At 40.0% G+C, this 6,917-nt stretch overlaps 1 pseudogene; it reads right to left on the reverse strand.

Annotated features, from left to right (window-relative positions):
- Positions 1 to 4,501: 4,501 nt before the first annotated feature.
- LOC117024640 (transcription initiation factor IIA subunit 2-like) lies at positions 4,502 to 4,835 on the reverse strand (annotated as a pseudogene).
- Between the last annotated feature and the right edge of the window lie 2,082 nt (positions 4,836 to 6,917).

Here is a 6,917-nt window from a genome sequence, read left to right on the forward strand (position 1 = left end):
GAGATTTGTGGTTTTGAGAGAAATCCTCTTATAGAAATGTGGAAGGAAGAAAGGACAATGGTGTCAGTCAGAGATGCCAGCAAGCAGGCTTTACAAGACCCCGAATAAAGCGGTGGCAGTAGGGATTGAAGGTACCAGAAGTCAAGAAGAGTTCAAGAACAAAAAAAGCACAAAGTGACTAATTTGATAGTAAGTGTAAGGAAGACAGAGGAGAAGCAGGTTTCGGGTTTGAAGTGAGGATTTTATGCTTAGACATGCTGCAATTGAGGTACACTTAAGTCATGTAGGAAGAGATGGGCCATCAGATATTCAGATACACAGCTTGGAGGCGGTCTGGATTAGATATATACATTTGGGGTTAATCTGGGTCCAAGAGTAGATATGGTGCCAGTTTTGATCAGTCTGTAGTGTTAGACTGAAAATGTGTGCTCGGAAGGACTCTGAGGTCAAATCAAGGCTGAGCAGTAATGAGTACGAGGTCAAACCACGGCCAGAGGTAATAGCAGACATACAGGACATTTGCTCACCCTGTTATAAATACTAGCTGATGTCATGGCTGAGGATGAGTTTGCCCCCAGGCAGCATGTAGCATGAGAAGAAAATAGTGGTGAAGAGGAATCCAACAGATCACCAATATTTCAGGAGTAAATAAAAGGTCTATCTTCACACAGGTTCAGCAAGTTTTATCAACCTGGGTTTTTAAGCATTTCACCCTTATCACCAAGAGTTGGGCCTAAAATTAATGAGGCAATTTGAAAGCTACATGCATCAATGACTTCACTGCTGTATACCGTGTTTCCCTGAAAATAAGACTGGGTCGTACATTAAGTTGTGCTCCAAGAGACGCATTAGGGCTTATGTTCAGGGGATGTCCTCCTGAAAATTCATGCTAGGGCTTTTTTTCTGGTTAGGTCTTATTTTCAGGGAAACACAGTAGTTACAGCCACAAGAATTTGAGCTGGAAGAATTGTTAATAACAGCTTGGGTTAATTGTCCCAATTTTTCTTAATAGAACAGAACAGAACTCCTATCCATTGCTTTATGCCTTCTATCCAAGCCTCATATATTTTAGATCCTATAACTATGGCCCTAAATGAATTTCCAGAACGAATGCTTCCTTGGCTATCCTCGGTTTGCTTCACTGATAATTTTTGCTCTGTCCAGTGATGACAGAAATAGCCTACTATCCTTAAGTTTAAATTAGGCTGAAATTTTATGTGCTAATGCTGAGTTCTTAGGGGTAAGATGGCCTAAATTAGAAGTGGAAGAAAACTTTCATCGACATCCTAGAACACAAAGTTAAACTGATATTACAGTATTCTAGAATCTTAATATGTTGCTCCTGAATGAGGAAACATTTTTATCGCATTATGCTGTCATGGGAAGTTGACTTTATACCGGAAGTCTGCAGTATATCAATAACTGCTACAAAACTTTGAGTTAGTTCATTGGTTGTTGGGGTGACCAACTTATCCCCATTTGCCTCCAGCTTCCCAGTTTTAGCATTGAAAGCACTGTATCCAGGGCAAATCAGGACGGTTGTTTGGTCAGCATAGTGGTTGCTATCTTTGAACCTTAATTTCCTCATTTGTAAACTGGGATGACTAGAATGAATGACCTGTAAAATCTCAGTTAGCTCTAAAATTCTAAAGACATAAATTATATATACAAAAGAAAAGGTGGCTGTTTGCATGATACAATTTTCTCTGCCCCAAAAGTCCAACCTATTCATATATACTGCCTCTGCTAAGTATTTTAAACCTCCAAGATTCAATACAACAAGATTATATAGATGGGTCACAACCTCCCTAACAAACAGCAGTGTTAACACTTTTTAGGGAACTGAAAATGGGAGCTGCAGAAGCGAGGGGCAATGTGTGGGCCTGGAGAGTGCCCCATTTTGAGACTAAGAGGCTTCGACTTCCCAGGTCTGCCCATCCTGGCCCAGCCAGCATCAGATCCCTTTCCCTTTATTCAGTGGTCATCAACAACAGAGATCCTGAATAGAGATCAGCCTCCAACTAGAATGAAAGCAGGGCTTTGTGAAGCCATGAATACAGGATGCAGTGACCTGGTTAGTATAGGGCTGGTCAAAGTAAAAGGGAAGCTTTCTCTAGCTGAGACCAACAGGTTGCTTATCTCTGTGACTCCCGGTATTGAGTCACTCCCAAAGATAGCCCGTCCAAAATAGAGTGTGTGGTGGTTTGCCTGTCCCCCTTCCCACAGACAACCACCTTCAGACAATTCCATTCTTCTGAGACACAGCAGTTCTCAGTGGGGCCATCTGACTTTTACTAGCATCTCTCTGGGAGGCATTTTATAACACCAAAAGAAAACTGGCCTTTTTCTTTCCAAGAAAGAGTTCATCAAATCTAAAAAAGTTTTCTGTAGGAAAAAAATAAAGGAAAACTAAATACCAGACATTGGGGGTCTAGGGTTCATGTTGCACAGCCTCTGACTGTTGAGTCAGCTTAATAACTAAGAGTTGAGTCATAGGTACTTACCTGAATCTCCAGCAGCAAAACAAAGACAATAGTGTCTTCTCAAGGCTCTCCTTGTGGTGAATGCACCTTTAAAAGAATGGGACACAGATTTAGAGTTGCATCGACTACCAGGAAGAAATGAACAGAATTCAATAATTAGCATCTAGGAAATTAACATTTCAGTACGTGAGAGACAAAAGCTAACAGCAATCTTTTGTCTACTGAGAACCACAGAGAAGGCGCGTTTGAATTTATCATGTTGCTCTCCTGCTTAAACACAGCTTCCTACGTTTCATAAAACAAACTCCAAATTCCCTGGACAGGTCATAAGCAAGTGCCACCACTGTTTATTCCATCCTCGATTTCCATATCATCTCCCATTTCTGAGCGCAAACCTTGCTTTCTAATGACTCTGTTCTAACCATCAGTTCCCAAGTCCTCAGACCCCTTCCTGTCTCTGTGCCTCACTTGTACGATGTCTTCCCCCTGGACTGCCCTCCCACTTCTGTCTTCCTCTTGGAATCCTATTTATCCTCCAGTCTCCATCCCTTCACCAAAATCTTTCCTGAGTTCTCCAGCCCACAGTGATTTCTCCTGCTTCTGAACTCCTACAGCCCCATATTCAAAAGCCTACGTTAGGCACTTAATAATCTAGTGTGTTAGCTGTTGTTTCACACATGTGTCTTACCTCCCCGACTAGATGCTTATATCCTGGAGGGCAGTGACTTTTATACCGTTCATTTCCCTTCACTATTATTAAATTGAAACAGTGCAGTTTACTGACTCCTGCATTAAGTCACAGTAGCCTGTCCTTCCCTGGAGATTAGAAGACTTGCCCATCGGTCTGAAACAATTAAGGGATGAATAATTGAAGTTGGAAGGATAATAATAGACTCCAGACGGATAATAGATAACAGACAGATAATAATAATATTAGACTGCAGAAGGATTCTAAAATTTTAAAACTAGATAAGCCACTTGTCTTATCAACTGATAAGCCACTTGTCCTAGGCCAAACAGAAAACTGAATGGAAAATCTGGGTTTATATGACAATAACCATTGACTGAGGAATGGACATTTTTAACCAAGGAATCCATTGGGTTGTCAAATGCTGATTCAGAGGTAGTATTAGTTTTTTTGGTAGTGAATTGGCATAGTCAACTAAAGTTAAAGTCAGATTGAGGGCTCCACTGCAAACAAAGCCAAAGCTAGAGTAAATTCAATTTCCTCCTTTCACTTTTTGTTTTTTGAGTTTTAAAATGAGTTTAGTAAAGAACGTTATTGGTTGGTTAGAGCACGAGCTCTGAACAACAGGGTTGCCGGTTCGATTCCCACATGGGCCAGTGAGCTGCACCCTCTACAACTAGACTGAAGGACAACTACTTGGAGCTCATGGGCCCTGGAGAAACACACTGTTCCCCAATAAAATTTGTTTTTAAAAAACAAAAAGAATGTTATCAGGAAGGCAATAGCATTTGATTTGTCATTTTAAAAAAGCTTTATATCTTCATGCTGTATAATAAAGGTAATGTAAGAGGCTCCAGAGTAATAAGCTTCTTTCTACTGGATTCACTGACAGCATAGCACCGTGAAATCATTTTTGAAATACTAGAATAAGTTTTAAAGTCTCTTCTATGCTTCTCTTTAAAAAGCAATGAATATAATCAATAACGTTGTAAAGATTTTGTAGGGTATCCGATGGACACTAGTCTTACTAGGGAAACCACTTCATGGATAGTGTAGATGCCTGATCCCTGCAGTGTACACTTGAGGCTGAAGCTGAATAATGATGAGTGTCAACCATAATTTAATATATATATATGGTCACAGGATGTGGAGTACAGTATAGGGAATAGAGTCAGTGGAATTGTAACAGTTACATAAGATGTCAGAGGGGTAGTACATTGGGGGAGGGGCATTATCACTTTGTGAGGGGCATAAATGTGTAACTAGTACATTATTTTGTACACCTGAAACTAATTTTTTTAAAAAAGCAATGAAGAATAACAAGATAGCATTAAAAAGCCATTTTTCTATTTGTTCTATTGGAGCCAGTATTTTTACCATCACAGGCTACAATTTTCACTTTACCAAATCCTGTCACCTCTCTGAATTCAACATCATTCAATACAAAAGTCCACACATTGTCAGAGAATCTGTGCCTATTTGGAGTACCTGAAATTGACTCTGTTCCCCACCCTCTGAGCGAATGCTGAATCGATCACCTTACCAAACTGAAGTAGAACTTGAAGGGTAAGTTGCAGAGTGATCTGTTGAGGCTGTATGACCTCATCCAGGTTTTCCTAAAGACTGTTTCCCAAAGTGGTATTTCTGTATAACTGATATGCCATGGCTTAGGAGGAAGAAACTGTTTTTCCTTGTTCAGGCTTGCATTGATGTCCTTTGTGGAAGGCACTGCCCGCCACGGAGCAGACAGAAGCAGCATAGCCAGGAGCCCACCAGGAGGTACCTACCGTGTTTCCCCGAAAATGAGACCTAGCTACACCATCAGCTCTAATGCGTCTTTTGGAGCAAAAATTAATATAAGACCCGGTCTTATAGTAAAATATGACCGGGTCTTACATAAATTTTTGCTCCAAAAGACGCATTAGAGCTGGTGGTCCGGCTAGGTCTTATTTTCGGGGAAACAGGGTACTTCCCCCACCACCTCCTCCCTGGGGGCGTTGGAAACCACAGATCCTTTCATTTCTTATTAAATTTATCTTCACAAGAGACTGTGTTTTGGCAGAATAATTGAGTGTATTTATTGGAAGATTGAGGGAAAATTAGAATCTGCAAGCGATGATGAAATTTGCTGCCCAGTAGTTTTAGTTAAGACATGAAGACATGATGCAAAATAGACTGAACATTTATAAATGAGCCTTCTCCACCTTCTTTAGGGGCTCATTATGAGACACATTGTTTCACCTAGAGCCTTATTCAGATCTGATATGTCTTGCTTTCTCTCTCTTTTTCTCCCTCTATCTAGTATCTCATTTTCCACAAGACATATGCACTGTGCTGAGAAGGAAAAGTAAATTTAATATGCAAGCTCAGAAGCACCAAACGTGAAGCAGAATAACCGGTGAGAAAGAATTTTTTGAAAGAAACTTGATGACCAGCAAGAAGGAATCACTTTCAAGAAGGCACACGACTGAATTTTTTTAAAGGCGTGATTTTTTTTTAATGTTTTTTTTTTTTAATTGTTTTTTTTGTGGGGGGGAATAGTGAGGAACAGTGTGTTTCTCCAGGGCCCGTCAGCTCCAAGTCGTTGTCCTTCAGTCTAGTTGTGGAGGGTGCAGCTCAGCTCCAAGTCTAGTCGCGGTTTTCAATCTTTATTTGCAAGGGGCACAGCCCACCATCCCATGCAGTAATTGAACTGGCAACATTGTTGTTGAGAGCTCGCCGCTCTAACCAACTGAGTCCTTTACCCAAGTGAGCCATCTGGCCGCCCCAAGACTTGATTATTTTCTTCAGAGCAGTTTTAGGTTTTCTGCAAAACTGATGAGGAAGTACAGCTATTTCCCATATATTCCCTGCCCCAACACATGCAGAGCCTCTGCCATTGTCAACATCATTCACCAGATGCGTATTTTTTTTTTTAACCAAAGATAAACCTACATTGATACATCATAACACCCAAAGCACATAGTTTACTTTACAGTTCATTCTTGGTATTGTACATTCTATGGGTTTGGGTAAATGTATAATGACATATATCCACTATTATAACATAAAGGGTGTTTTTACTGCCTTAAAAATCCTAGGTACTCCACCTATTCATCTGTTCCCATCCCCTCCCTCACCAGCAACCACTGATCTTTTTTATTGTTGCCATAGTTTTCCTTTTCCAGAATGTCATATATGTTGAAATCATACAATATATTGCCTTTTCAGATTGGCTTTTCTCACTTAGTAATATACAATTAAAGTTTCTCCATGTTTTTTTTGTGGTTTGATAGATCATTTCCTTTTAGTGCTGAATAATATTCCATTATGTGGATATGTCATAGATCATTTATTCCATTCACCTACTAAAGGACACTTTGGTTGCTTCCAAGTTTAGGCAATTATAAATAAAGCTGCTGTAAACATCCATGTGCAGGTATGTGTGGACATAAGTTTTCAAGTCCTTTAGGTAAATACCAAGGAGCACGACTGCTGGATCGCATTGTAAGAATATGTTTAGTTCTCTAAAAAATTGTCATATTGTCTTCCAAAGTGGCTGTACCATTTTGCATTCCCACCAGCAGTGTATAAGAGTTCCTGTTGTTCAACATTCTTGCCAACATTTGGTGGTATCGGTTTTTTGGATTTTGGCTATTCTAAAAGGTATGTAGTTGTATCTTTCTTGTTTTGATTTGCATTTCCCTGATGATGTATGATGTGGAGCATCTTTTCACATGTTAAGTTGCCATCTGTATATCTTTTTT

Source organism: Rhinolophus ferrumequinum, chromosome 7 (genome assembly GCF_004115265.2).
Source record: "Rhinolophus ferrumequinum isolate MPI-CBG mRhiFer1 chromosome 7, mRhiFer1_v1.p, whole genome shotgun sequence".
NCBI lineage: Eukaryota > Metazoa > Chordata > Mammalia > Chiroptera > Rhinolophidae > Rhinolophus > Rhinolophus ferrumequinum.